Source organism: Tupaia chinensis, unplaced genomic scaffold, assembly GCF_000334495.1.
Source record: "Tupaia chinensis unplaced genomic scaffold, TupChi_1.0 Scaffold000422_1, whole genome shotgun sequence".
NCBI lineage: Eukaryota > Metazoa > Chordata > Mammalia > Scandentia > Tupaiidae > Tupaia > Tupaia belangeri.
Genome location: NW_006159927.1, coordinates 1,686,743 through 1,700,834, shown reverse-complemented (window position 1 = coordinate 1,700,834; position 14,092 = coordinate 1,686,743).

Below are 14,092 nucleotides of genomic sequence, written 5' to 3'. Positions count from 1 at the left end.
AGGTGGTGACCTCCTGAGACCCAGGTCCTTGACTTTCTCAGAGCAGCAGGAGCCCAGGAGGCCCGGAGCGCACCTGGGGGAGAGAGCGAGCACATTGGCAAACTTTCCCAAGCAACTTTCCAGTGACCCGAGGCTCCCTCTGAGACATGGCCTCCCTTGGGTGCAGGGCCCAGGAGAGAGGCTGTGGGTGGTTGGAGCCAGGCAAGCCCTGAGTGAGCTGTTCTTCCCGCAAGGCCCCATCCCAAGAGGATCCCTGACCCTGGAGTCTCACTTTCCAGTCTCTTCCCTCAGGGAGCTGTCCCCTCTCGGGCTGGGACTGGGGTTGCTGAGCAGAGGCCACCAAAGACCCAGGGGACCAGGAGAAGCCTGGAGAAAACCCCCAGGAGCTGGTGCTCCCTGGGCCTGGTTGCCAGGCCCCTCTACTCTGAGACTGGAGCTGTGTTCCCCAAGGTTCTGGAGGGTGAGGCCTCCCCTGGGGCTGAGAGGCCTGGGTGGAAACTGAAATGTTCGAATGGTTAAGATGGCATGAGGATCCGCTCTGAGTGGCTTACCAGTCGGTCGGTGCCTCTTCAACAATGCAGCAGCTGGGATTCCCATCAGAAGACAGAAGCTGGGCCCAGCAGATGGTGTAATGGTTACGTTGCTAGACTCCCACGTAGTTGACTGTTGTTCAAGACCTAGACCCGGCGGCTTAAAACTCATGTCAGGCATGTGTGCGTGCATGCCCAAGATCCCGAGAGGAGGAGGGAGGTGAAGGGATTGCAACGTGACCACCCCCTCTCACTTTCTGTCTGTCTCTCCAGTGAACACATGCACCCTATAGCAAGAATCTCTCTAAAAATAATAATAATAAATAAATACATTTTAAAAAAGAAGACAGGATCCTGCTCTCCCTGGGGATGCTGTGCAGAGGGGCAGTGTCCTCTTGTCCTCTGCCTTATTCATCTCTTCCTGGAACTTGCACCAAATGGAACTTCATCCTTCATTCACTCGGCACATGTTTACTGAGCCCCTGCTCTGGTTGGTGCTGGCCTCCATAGTAGTGGATAAGATGGACCAAGTCCCTGATCCCAGAGCCTACTGCTGGTAAACAGCTAGATAAGGAACCAATCGAACATCTTGCAACAGGGACAGGGGCTGTAAGGACAGCCAATCAGAATCGTCACCAGAAAGTAGTGAGGTGGGGGAATATTAAGCCAGGCAATCAGGGAAGGCCTCCCTGAGGAGGGGACATTTCCTCTGAGGCTCTCTATGCAAAGGAAAAGGCCCTGTAGCAGCGAGTGGAGGGTGAAGTTCCAGGAATAGGAAGATGGGCAGAGTGAGGGGGTGTAGTAGTGGAGGTGGGAGTGTCTGAGAGGCAGCGACAGTGGGGGGTCCCACCCTGCTGGGCTAAGCTGGCTGTGGATACAGGTTGATTTTAATTCTAATTGTCTGAGAAGTCACTAGAAAGTTTTAGCAGAGGACTGAGGTGATCGGCTCTGCCCTTGTAGAATATTGTTCTGGAAGCTGCAATCTGAAGAGACTGGAGGGGTCAGTGGGAATGAGGGGGGCCTGTGTGGGTGGGGAGTGGATCAGAGGAGCTCCCTGGGAACCCTTGAGGCACTACAGGTATGCAGGACAAGGCTCCTTCCACTTCAGTCTTCAGGTAACAAAAGGGTGATTGATCTCCGGGGTGTTCACCACTGGGGTTTGCCATGCATTTTATTACCTTTTCTAATTATTATTATTTTGGGGGGAGAGATTTTTGCTATGAAGTGTGTGCACTCGCCAGAGAGACGGAGATATAGAAAGTGAGAAATCTCTCCCCAGGGGGAATGGCCACGCCACAATCCCTTCTCCTCTTGGAATTTTGGGCATGGACACATATGCTCAAAGTGAGTTTTAAGCCCCAGGTCTTGGATTTAACCAAGGTGGACTACATGGGAGTCCAGCGATAACTGCTACGCCATCTGCAGGTCGCCTCACCATTCATTTCAATTAACTATCTGTGACCACTATAGGTTTAGAAGAAGGTCCAAGGTGATTACTGAAGGGTTGGCCCCCTGGTGCAGTTAAGGGAGCTGGATCCCACGTGGCTGACTGTGGTTCAAATCCTGGCCTCGTGACTTGAAAAACATGCCAGGTGCATGTCTCAAGGTTCACCTGTGTTACAGGATGTGTCAGACTTTCATTTTTTTCTTTTTTAAGAATTATTTTATTTAAATTTATTTGTTTATTTTTAAATTTGATCAGAGAGGGACAGAGTGTATGTGAGAGAGAGGGAAAGTGAGAAAGCAAGCCGCCAGGTTCAGGACTTGAACCGCAGTCGGCCATGTGAAAGTCCAGCACTCTAACCACCATGCTACCTGTCAGCCCCTAGACTTTAATTCTTATGGTCTGATAAAATACCATAGTATTTTGTTTGTTCAAAGATGCTGATGGACATTTGGGTGGGCTCATTGTTTAAACTCAGCTATGCCCTTAGCAATAATGTCTGTGAAAGCAAGAGTGGATGGGAAATTTTATTTTTAATGCTCATTCAAGAAAATATATAGCAAAGTAAAAAAAGGAAAAAGGCGATGCAGCGATTAAGACACTGGATCATACATGGCCGACTGTGTGGTTCTAGTTCCAGACACCATGGCTTGAAAAACACGCTGGGTGGGACCAGCAGTTAGCGTAATGGCTATGTCGCTGGACCGTGGTTCGATTCCTGGACCCGGCGGCTTAAACTCACGCCGGGCGCGTGTGCATGCGTGCCCAAGATCCCGAGAGGAGAATGGAGGAGAAGGGATTGTGGCGTGGCCATCCTCCCTGGGGGTGATTTCTCGCTTTCTATCTCTCTGTCTCTCTCTGTCTTTCTGGCGAGCACACCCACCCTATAGCGAAAACCTCTCCAAAAAAAGAAAAAAAGAAAAACACGCTGGGTGCGTGTGTGTGCATGCCAAGTTCTGGAGAGGAACATGGAGGAGAAGAGGTTTCATCTCGGCCATCTTCTCCCCTGGGGAGTAATTCTTCATTATATATGCCATATATATAGCATAGTGTACATAAAATCTATGTCATATTATATATAACTATATAAATAATTTTATTTTATATATTGTATCGACATAATGTATATTTACATACTGTATAAAAATATATAATATAATGCCAACTGGTGGCATAGTGGTTGGGAGGGCTGGATCCCATACAGTTGCTGTGCAGTTTGGGTCTTGGACCCGGTGACTTTTGAGGGACAAGCCAGGCACGTGTGTGTGCCCAAAATCCCAAGAAGAGAATAGAGGAGAAGGGATTATGGCATGGCCGTCCCCTTTTGGGGGGTGGTTGCTCACTTTCCTTCTCCCTCTGTCTTTCTCCAACACACACACTATGTCAAATTGAAATATATATATATAATTTGCCAGAGGATGTGTGCAACTTCTCTAGCCCCGGTCAAGCTTTCAGATGACTGCAGCCCCATCCCAGATCCCAACTGCATTGCCACCTCATGAGACTCTGACTCACAATCACCTCATGAAGCCACTCCCAGAGTCCTGACTCACGGAAGATGCATGAGATGACACGTTTATTGTGTTAATGCCACTTGGTTTTAGGGTACTTTGTGATGTCAATAGCTAATACATCATCGAGGATGATGGGTCCCTAGATTCCTGTTAGGAACGTGTCTTTTAGGACAGATGAGATGCTGGAGACAGCATCTCCATTTGGGGGATGTTGAGCTTGGTGGTCCTGGTGGGGGTGGTTCATACGCACTGGGCACAAAGGCTCTCTCTCTCTCTGGTGAGCTCACATGCCCTATAGCAGAAAGAAAAAAGTGTGTCTGTGTCTAGCTGAAGTGACCTTGCCTGCCACCAGGGGCTCACACGCAATTCTGAGTGACACTGAGCAGGCCCGCTGCATGCGTGTACAGGACAGAACCAAGCCTGATCCATCTCTGAGTCTCCAGACCTGACCAGTCCTGGTGTTTAGTAAATGTGTCTCGGGGTCTCCTCTGGTCAGGAAAGGCCCAGGTGCTTCCTTTAATACCTAGCCCAATCCAGGAACAGATGTCCCCACCAACCTTGGCACACACCAGCCCACCTTCCAGTGCCAGCCCTGCCTGCCTTTGCCCGTGTACTTTTCTGGGCACCAGAGCCCATTTTCCATCCACCCTGCCACAGCGAAGTGCCAGAGTGCTCATCGTCCCTGGAATGCCCTTTAACCAATGACCGACAGAGGTGGATCAGTACCCCGACTCTCTCACCCCTCAGATGGGATCTCTCTGAGCGGTGCATGCTCTACCTTAGCTCCCAGAGCTGCCCTGTAGGCCTGAGTGTCCGCTGTCGACTGCTTGCCATCCACTCCTCATCGACTTCTCTTCTCCCCACTGGTACTTCCTGGGACCAAGTGAACAACATACACTGGAACTCTTAAACTCTTATCTTTTATTTTATTTTTTTCCAAGAGAGATGTTTGCTATAGGGCACGTGCACTTGCTGAAGAGATGGAAAGGGATAGAGAAACAAGAAAGTGAGAAGTCACCCCCGGGGGAGGGAAGATGGCCATGCCACAATCCCTTCTCTTCTATGCTCCTCTTGGGATCTTTGGCATGTATGCATACACACCCAGTGTGAGTTTTAAGCCACCAGCCAGGGACGCAAATCGTGGTGGACTACGTGGGAGTCCAGCGATGTAACCGTGACTCCATCTGCTGGTCCCTGGAACTCTTACCTTAGTTTCTGTTTCTTGGGGAAGTCAAAGTAAGACACTGGCAAACACTAGACTTCAGCTCATTTTCCATGCCTCAGAAATCCAGCTTTTTTTCTTTCTTTCTTTCTTTTTAAAATTTATTTATTCATTAATTTATTTTAATTTGACCGGAGAGAGAGAGAGAGGGAAAGTGAGAAAGCAAGCCACCAGGTCCAGGACTCAAACCCTGGTAGGCCATGTGGGAATGTCCAGCCCTTTAACCACCATGCCACCTGCAGGTTCCCTCTGATGAGTCTTAAATTGCTAGGTCTGGGATTCGAACTGCAGGTGACTGCATGGGAGTCCAGTGTCATAACCACTTCGCCATCCGCCGGTCCCTGCCTTCACTCCTTTAAAGAGCTTTATCGAGGTCTAATTCATATACTGCACAGTGTACATGTTCAAGGTGTACAATTCAGTGGTCTGTAGCATAGTCACAGAGTTACACAAACTTCCTGGGAGTCCAGCGACATAGCCATTATGCCAACTAATGGTCCCACTTTTTAAATTTTTTTAAAGTATGCTTATGGGGCCAGCAGGTGGCATGGTGGTTAAGGTACTGGACTCCCACATGCTGACCATGGTTCAATTCCTGGACCTGGTGGTTTGAAAAACCACATCAGGCATGTGTGTGTGTGTGTGTGTGTGTGTGTGTGTGTGTGTGCATGCCTAAAATTCCAGGAGGAGAATGGTGGAGGAGGGGTTGTAGTGTGACCATCACCCCTGGGGATGGGGGGATGATTTCTCACTTGGGGCCAACAGGTGGCATGGGGGTTAAGGTCTTGGACTCCCACATTGCTGACCGTGGTTGAAGTCCCTGACCTGGTGGCTTGCTTTCTCCCTTTCCTTCTCTCGCTTTGCCTCTGGAGAATACACATGCCCTATAGCAAATTTAATAATAATACTAATAATTAAAATTTTTAAAAAAGGTGTGTTTACTTTTTTAAAGTTTTTATTTCTTTCTTTCTCCCATGAATAAGAGAGACAGAGAGACAGTTCGCCCACCAGAGCCTTCATGTTAACATCCACCCCGGCTTTAGCCAACCCAGATCACGAGCATGTGCACATGGAGCGTATTCTGGGAGGTTTCCAGACACGAACCTGGAACCTCCCCATGTGGGCCAGCCTCCCAGAGCATTGCATTTCCTGCCCTGTTTTCTTTTTGATGGATTTCAAGGCAGTAGTTTAGGGGTGGAGGTGGGGGAAGGAGCAGAAACGGTCTGCCTTTCCAGCAGCCTATGCTCCACAGGGGTTACCAACTGGATAGAGCTTCTCAAAGAAATGGAAACCTTGTAATTAACATATGAAATCCGTACTTCTGATATTATTAAATTTGTTACGCTTATACAGTGCAGAGCATAGTGAAAAGGCAAATTAAAATGTTATGTGTTAATAAGCTTGGATTAAATTGGGCCTTGAGAACCCAGGGAAGCCAAGTGAGTCCCACATGGATGCTATGGAACGTTTTTTAAGGAGCCTTTCCCTCCCCTGGAAGTTGCTACGCTGAAGTTTCTCAAGAAGATGGGATCTTGGGAACCAGCAGTTAGCGTAATGGCTATGTCGCTGGATTCCCACGTAGTCGACCGCGGTTCGTGTCCCAGACCCGGTGGCTTAAAAACTCACGCCGGGCGCGTGTGCGTGCGTGCCCAAGATCCCGAGAGGAGAATGGAGGAGAAGGGATTGCGGCGTGACCATCCCCCCTGGGGGGTGATTTCTCGCTTTCTGTCTCTATGTCTCTCTCTGTCTGTCTGGCGAGCGCACGCACCCTACAGTGAAAATCTCTCCAAAAAAAAAAAAAAAAAAAGAAGATGGGATCTTAAGAGGATCCCCTGCCCCAGCCTGAAAATACAAATTTGTGAGTGTGTTTCTGTCAAGTGTACGTTTAGAGGTGGGTTTCTCTACACTTCAGTCTTCTGAAAGGCATGTGGAGAAAGGGAGGGGAAATGAAGAAAGTTTTTGAAAGGAACAAGGAACAAGGAACAGGCTAAAGAACTGGAGCTACTCCTCCTCCAAACTCTTGGAGGACTTGAGTGAATGGCCCTGGTCCAGGACGGGCTCGTGCTGGTCCTGATCCATGGACATATGGAGTGAGGAAAGCCTTAGAACCGAGGGACTCAGGACAGAAGCCGGAAAACTTGGAGTTGCTTTTTCTTTTCTTTTTTAAGAGGGAGATTTTTTTTTTTCTTTTTTTCTCTAGGGTGTGTGTCCTCACTGGAGAGACAGAGAAAGATGGGAGACAGAAGGTGAGAAATCACCCCCTAGAGGGGATGGCCACACCGCAATCCCTTCTCCTCCATTCTCCTCTTGGGATCTTGGGCACGCATGCACACATGACCGGCGTGAGTTTTAAGCCACCGGGTCTGGGATTCAAACCGTGATTGACCATGTGGGAGTCTAGCAACGTGACCATCACACCATTTACTGCTCCCTCTTTTTCTTTTTTTTTGAAGAGAAATTTTTTGCTATAGGGTGAGTGTAGTCACTGGAGAGACAAAGTGAGCTGGTGTCTTGACCACCGCGCCACCTGCTGGCCCCGGAGCTGCTTTACTCAGCACGCAGGTATCCTGACCCCGCCCAGAGCCTCAGGTCTCTGTCCCATTTCCTATGGTGTTTTCAGGCTCTCCTTTCCAAATGCTACTTCCTTCCTGTTGTCCTCCTAGCACATGGCTCCTCCTCAGACCCTCTCCTCCCACTTGATCTCTTCCCCAGCCCTCCACTCTTTTCATGCTGCAAAATTCTACTTGGGCAATCCCGTTCTCTCCTAAAGTCTCTTTTTCCACCTCCTTCTTTGCTCATGAGTCCACATCTTTGTCCCCTATCTAGATCTTCCCTCAAAACCTTTCTGCCCAGTGCATACGGGCTCCCTGCACCAGGACCACCAAGCTTGCTATCCCCCAAAGGAGACGACCCTCCATTCCATGACAGCGTCTCATCTGTCCTAACAGGAACCCAGGGAGCCATCCCTGATGATGTATCAGTCACCTGCTGTTGTTACTAATTACCCTGTAATGGAGTGGCATATACTGTATATACTGCATACATGATACAGATGTGCAGCATATGAACAATATGTACTACATATATATATGTGTGTCTTATATGCTGAGAGTATATGAGAACATATATAATATATAATGTATGTTTTATGTAATTCATATATAAATTGTATGTTCTTATATATAATATGTAAGAATATGTAAGAATATATATAATACTATATATCAATATATAATTATATATTATATCATATTGATATAATGAATTATATTATAGAATTGTATTATATTAATATAATTAATCATTTTTTTTTTAAAGAGAGTTTTGTTATAGAGTGTGTGTGCTCACTGGAGAGACAGAGAGAGCAGAGAGACAGAAAACGACAATTACCTCCCAGGGGAAATGGCCACGCTTTAATCCATTCTCCTCTTGGAATTTCGGGTATGCTCATGCACTGGTTTGGGTTTTAAGCCGCCGGATCTGGGACTCAAACTACATGGGAGTCCAGTGATGTAACTTTTACACATTTGCAGGTCCCTATATATATATACATATATATATGTGTGTGTGTGTGTGTAGCATATATAATGTTTATAGATAACATACATATATAAGTATATTTTATAACATATATAAAATACATATATAAAATACATAATATATACAAAGAATATCCTTCAAATCATGACATTTGATGGCTAAGGAACATTCCAAAGACTGACACTTCCTGACTCCCCCATGAGCTGATGCCCTCTTGCCCACGTCATGGCTCCCATCTGAGCCTTGTACCAACTTGCTGGCCCATTTGCCATCTTCGACTTTACCTCATCCGGTCTCTGGAGGAATCATTCCGAGACACAGATTTCATCATGTTTCCTTTCCACTTACGACCCTCAGTTTCTCCCTGCTATTTTTGGCATGAACTCAAGATTCTTCCATGTGTCTGACGAGGGCCTTCCCGTCCTGGCACCCTTTCCTCTCCAGATTCAGCTCCTGCCCCTCCCCACAGGCGTCACCTGGTCCAGCCACAGTGGTCTCTGCAGATGGGCGGCAATGGAGTGTAGTGGCTAGTCCATGGGCATCGAGCCAGGCTACCTGGGCTCACATCTCAGCTCTCCTACTCGTCAACCTGCTGACCTTGCACAAGTTCTTCCTTTTCCTTGAGGCAGTGGCAGGACTCAATATATTAATACACAAAGAAAACTTAGACGGTGTCTGGCACGTGCAAATATTCAATACATATGTAAGGCATCATCATCATCATTGCCTTTTGTATACAGTGGCCGTTCTAAATTTTTCTGCAAGCAGGTGCATGCACTTGCCAGAGAGAGAGAGAGAGAAGCTGAGAAAGTACCCCCTGTGGGGGATGGCCACGCCCCAGTCCCTCCTCCTCCATTTCTCTGTCCTTTTGGGGTTTGGGGCATGCACACACACATGCCTGGTGTTTCTCGAGAAGCCAGGTCTGGGACTTGAATGACGTAGTTGGCCATGTGGGATTCAATGCCATACTAGAGGCTGGCCTTGTAGCAGTTCTGAAAACAGCCTTCCATCAGGAGCCATGATCCATGCCCCCCTTTTGAATCTGGGCAGATTTATGACTGCTTCACTCCACAGGATGCAGTGGAAGTCGTGCTCTGTGATTTCCAAGACTGGGCTGTCAAAGGACTTGTAGCTCCATCTCCTCCACTCGCATATGCACTGTAGGAGCCGTGAGCTGCCATGGTGTGAGGAAGCCCAAACCACATAGACAAACCATGCATAGACATGGCTGGCAGTCCCAGTCTCTGAGTTATCCAGGTCCAGTGTTGGCCATGTGATAAACGAGACTTCCGAGGATTTCAGCTCCAAGTCTGAGTTGCTTTAGTCTCAAGTTTTCCAGCTGAGACCACAGATATTAAAGAGCAGAAAGAAACTATCTGCCCATTGCCCTATCCAAATTCCTGACCTGCAGGATCAATGAACATAATAAAACGCTTTTTATAAACTGCTAAATTTTGGGGACCAGCAGGTGATGTAGTGGTTAAAGCACTGGATTCCCACATACTTGACCCTGGTTCTAGTTACAGACCCAACAACTCGAAAAATCACAAAATATAAATAGATACGTGAATAAATGTTTTTAAGAATTATTTATTTAACTTTTATTTCTTTATTTCTTTATTTTAATTTGATCAGAGAGGGACAGAGTGAGAGAGTGAGAGAAAGAGAGAGAAAGCAAGCCGCCAGGTCCAGGACTCGAACCACAGTCAACCATGTGGGAATCCAGCACCCTTAACCACCACGTCACCTGCCAGCCACAATAAATAAATGTTTTTTATTTTTTATTTTTTATTTTAAAAAGAAGTCACTAGGGTGGGTCCTAATGCAACATGACTGGTGTCCTTATAAGAAGAGCTTAGGGGGACCAGCAGGTGGCATAGTGGTTAAGGTGCTGGACTCACATGTGACTGACCATGGTTTGAGTCCTAGACATAGTGACTTAAAACACACCAGGCGTGTGTGTGTGCGCCCAGGATCCTGAGAGGAGATGGAGGAGAAGGGTTGCAGCATGGCCATCCCCTCTGGGGGGTGATTTCTCAGTTTCTGTCTCTCTTTTTCCCTGTCTCTCCAGAGTACGCGTACCCTACAGCAAAATCTCTCTCTCTAAAAAAAGAGAGTTTAGGGCACAGACAGAGGGATGACTATGTGAAGACACACAGAGCAGATGCAAGCCAAGGGAAGAGGCCTCAGAAGGAACTCATCCTGCTGACACCTTCATCTTGCACTTTCAGCCTCCATACGGGCAAGAAAATAAATTCCTACTGTTTAAGCCACGCAATCAGCGGTGCTTCGTGTTGGCGGCTGTAGCAACTCATTCCGCCACTGTCACAGCAGTTAACAGCCGAACATGTGTTCCACGCTCACTGTGTGTACGGCTTGGTGCCAAGTGTGGTCTGCGTCATGGCTCATAATTCCACTAACCCTGGAAGGCTGGGATCACCTCTCTGACAGCTGCATGATCTGATTACATTTCTTTGCTTCTCTGCGCCTCTACACTGGAGCTAGACTAAGCACGCATGTTCCAGAGGAGTTTTTATGAAATGTATTATGGAGCCAGTAGATGGCGTAGTGGTTATGTCACTGGATGACCACGTGGCTGACTGTGGTTCAAATCCTGGACCTGGTAGCTTGAAGCGCACACCAGGTGCGTGTGCGTGTGCACCCAGATCCTGGGAGGAGAATGGAGGAGAAGGGATTGTGGCGTGGCCATCACCCCCCCACACCACCGCGGGTGATTTCTCACTTTCCGTGTCACTGTCTCTGCATCTCCCCCTGCTCCCCCACGAGTGCACATGCCCTAAGGCAAAAGCATCTTAAAAAAAAAAAAAAAGAAAGAAAGAAAGAAAGAAAAGCCAAGAAGTGATTTACAATATGCGAAGGTTTAGAGGTGCTCCTGGGAGGTAGGTAGTGCACCCTAAATGTGGCTGTTCTTCTCTTCACAGTTGTGGAAATGGAGGGTCTGAGAAGTTATGTAACTTGCTCAAGGTTGCACAGCTATGAAGCAGTGGGGCCAGGATTTGAACTCAGACAAGGCCGACCCCCAAACCAACTCGGCTATGCTGCTTCTCCTCCTACCCCTTAGCTTCCCAGGCACCCGGTGGCCACCTGTCATACCCCCAGATCTAAGCTTGCCACTCTGTGGCATGATTGCTCTGGGGTCCGCCTCCTCCGTCACAGGGGCTGGAGCACCCTGGCTCAGGACACAGGACTCTGGGTATTTGGGAATCAGGCTCAGGTTGCCAGGCTGAGGCTGTCTCCAGGCTCTGCCTCTCCTCCAGTTCCCCTTGCAGCCCTGTGCAGGTGGCAGGGCAGGGGGAGTGAAGCTCAGAGAGGTGAGTAGCTTGTCCAAGGACATACAGCCAGTAAAGGCAGAATGGGGAAGAGAGCGCTTCACTTCCCTTAACCCCAGGTCCCGTCCTCTGGCTCAGGATGAGGGAGTCCCAGAAGGGACTTAGGACTGTTTACGGAGTTTTGATAGGGGATTGGCACCTCTTCACCCGGAGTGGTTTGGTATGCTGGGCACAAGCCTCTACCAACGTCCCCAGTGCTGTGAGGGTAACAGCCAGGTATAGCTACAAAGCTCTCCTTGAGCTCAGAGTCCCTATGCAACCTGGAGACCCTGTGCCCCTGGCAGACAGTAGCAGTCAATCACAGATGGCATGGGAGCTGAAAGCCGTCTGCCACTCCCACACAGCTTCAGTTCCCCAGGTCCCTGCCACAGCTTTCCTTCTGCTGTTCTAGCCTCAGTTTTCCCTTCCTTGAGAGGGGGAGAAGGAGACCTCTATCCCGACCTCATTTCAAGCTTTGGGAGTGTGACTCGGGCTGTCTGTCTTCACGTGGGTACCTGTTTCTGTAGGGTCCACCCTGGCTTTTATCCCCAGAGCATCTCCTTTCACCTGTGGATTTCCGCTCTGAGCCCTGATGCCTCCCAGCAATCAGCATAATACACCCTCCTTTGAGTGCTGGGTGTTTAAAGAATCTATGCGGGAGAGGGGCTGGTAGGTGGCATGGTGGTTAAAGGTGCCGGACTCCCACATGGCTGACCACAGTTTGAGTCCTGGACTTGGCAGCTTGCTTTCTCACTTTCTCTCTTTCTCTCACTCTGTCTCTCTCTGGTCAAATTGAAAAATAATATTTAAATAAATAATTCTTTTTTTAAAAAAAAAGAAAGAATCTATGTGCGGGGAGGCAGCAGGGGGTATAGTGGTTAAGGTGCTAGACTCCCATGTAGTTGACTGTGATTCGAGTCTCAGACTCAGGCAACTTGAAATTTACACTGGGCACATGTGCTTGGCCATCCCTCCTGGAGGGTGATTTCTTGCTTTCTGTCTCTCCAGCAAGCACACACACCCTATAGCAAAAATCTCTAAAAAAAAAACTAAATAAATAAAATAAAGAATCTTTGTGGCTACTGACTGCATTGCCGGGGCTTCCCAGCTCTGGGTTACACTGTCTCTTGCAGGACTTTGGGGCAGGAAACTGGACATGGGGAGGCTGGGGGTGGGAGGGTTTACTGGGAGTGGGTCTTTCCAAGCTGATGTAAAGAGACACCATACCTGGTTACCTGCAGGTGTGAGAGGGTGTTCTTTGCAAGTGTTGGAGGAGGACTGGGTGGCAGAGGCAGGAGTAGGAGTGAGATGAAAGGAGTGGCCAGTGTAGGGGTGAGGGGTGAGAGATGGGGGTGTGGGCGGGGACCATCTGAAATGACTCTGCAGCAGTAGCTTGGGTGTCAAAGAGGAGCACAGGACAGAGATCTGGGAGCTTTGGGATCTTGGAAGTTCCAGTTCCTTCCCATGAGCCTGTCCTGGGGGTATTGGACCACCTGTGCCCGTCCGTGCCCTTAGCCTGCCCTCTGACGGTGTGGTGGGAGGGTGGAGTCCCGTGGACTGGCAGCTCGGCCAGGCCTGAGGCTGGCGTGCTCATGCCCCTCTGCGTACATACATCCTACGTTGCCTGATTCTTCAACCATCAGAGGAAAGTCAGAAATCCAGATTTTGGTGTAAAATCTGATTTTTAGAAAAGAATTATTTTATTTAACTTTATTTATTTATTTTAATTTGACCAGAGAGGGACAGAGCAAGAAGGAAGGGAGGAAGCGAGAAAACAAGACGCTAGGTCTGGGAGTCAAACTGCGGTTGACCATGTGGGAGTCCCGCGCCCTTAACCACCACACCACTCGCTGGCCTCGAAGCCTACCAATTTTTACCTGCTAGTAAAGAATTAAAAGCCTGATTATAAGAGCTAGATCCCGTGTGGCCTTCTGTGGTTTGAATCCTAGCCTAGGGGCTTGAAAAACACCCTGGGCATGTGTTTTTTTCTCCTACCGAATAGGAGGGAGAAATGGAGACGAGATTGCAGTGTGACCATGCTCCACTGGGGGGTGCTTTTTCTCTCTCTTTCTCTTTGTCTCTCTGTCTCTCTCTGGCAAGTGCATGTGCCCTCTGGCAACTACAAAAAAATTTCAAAATTTTACGAAATACTGTGGAGGTCAAAGGAAATATGGTAGGAGGTCAGCTGACCCAGAGACCTCCTGTAACGTGGCCTGTAAAGGCTCTGATGTGCAGTGCTTGGTCCTCATTAGGGTTATAGCTGGAAGCACCTGGGTATTTAAAAACAAGCCAAGGGGCCCACAGGCAGGTTGGTGGTTAAGGGTGCTGGACTCACATATGGCTGACTGTGGTTCGAGTCCCAGACCTGGTGGCTTGATTTCTCTCTCTCTCTCTCTCTCTCTTGTGTCAAATTGAAATAAATGAGTGAATAAATAAAATTCAATAAAGTAATTAAAAAAAAAAAAAGCCGACTCACCCCAAAGACTGATTGACGGTCTGGGGTAGGGCGGGTC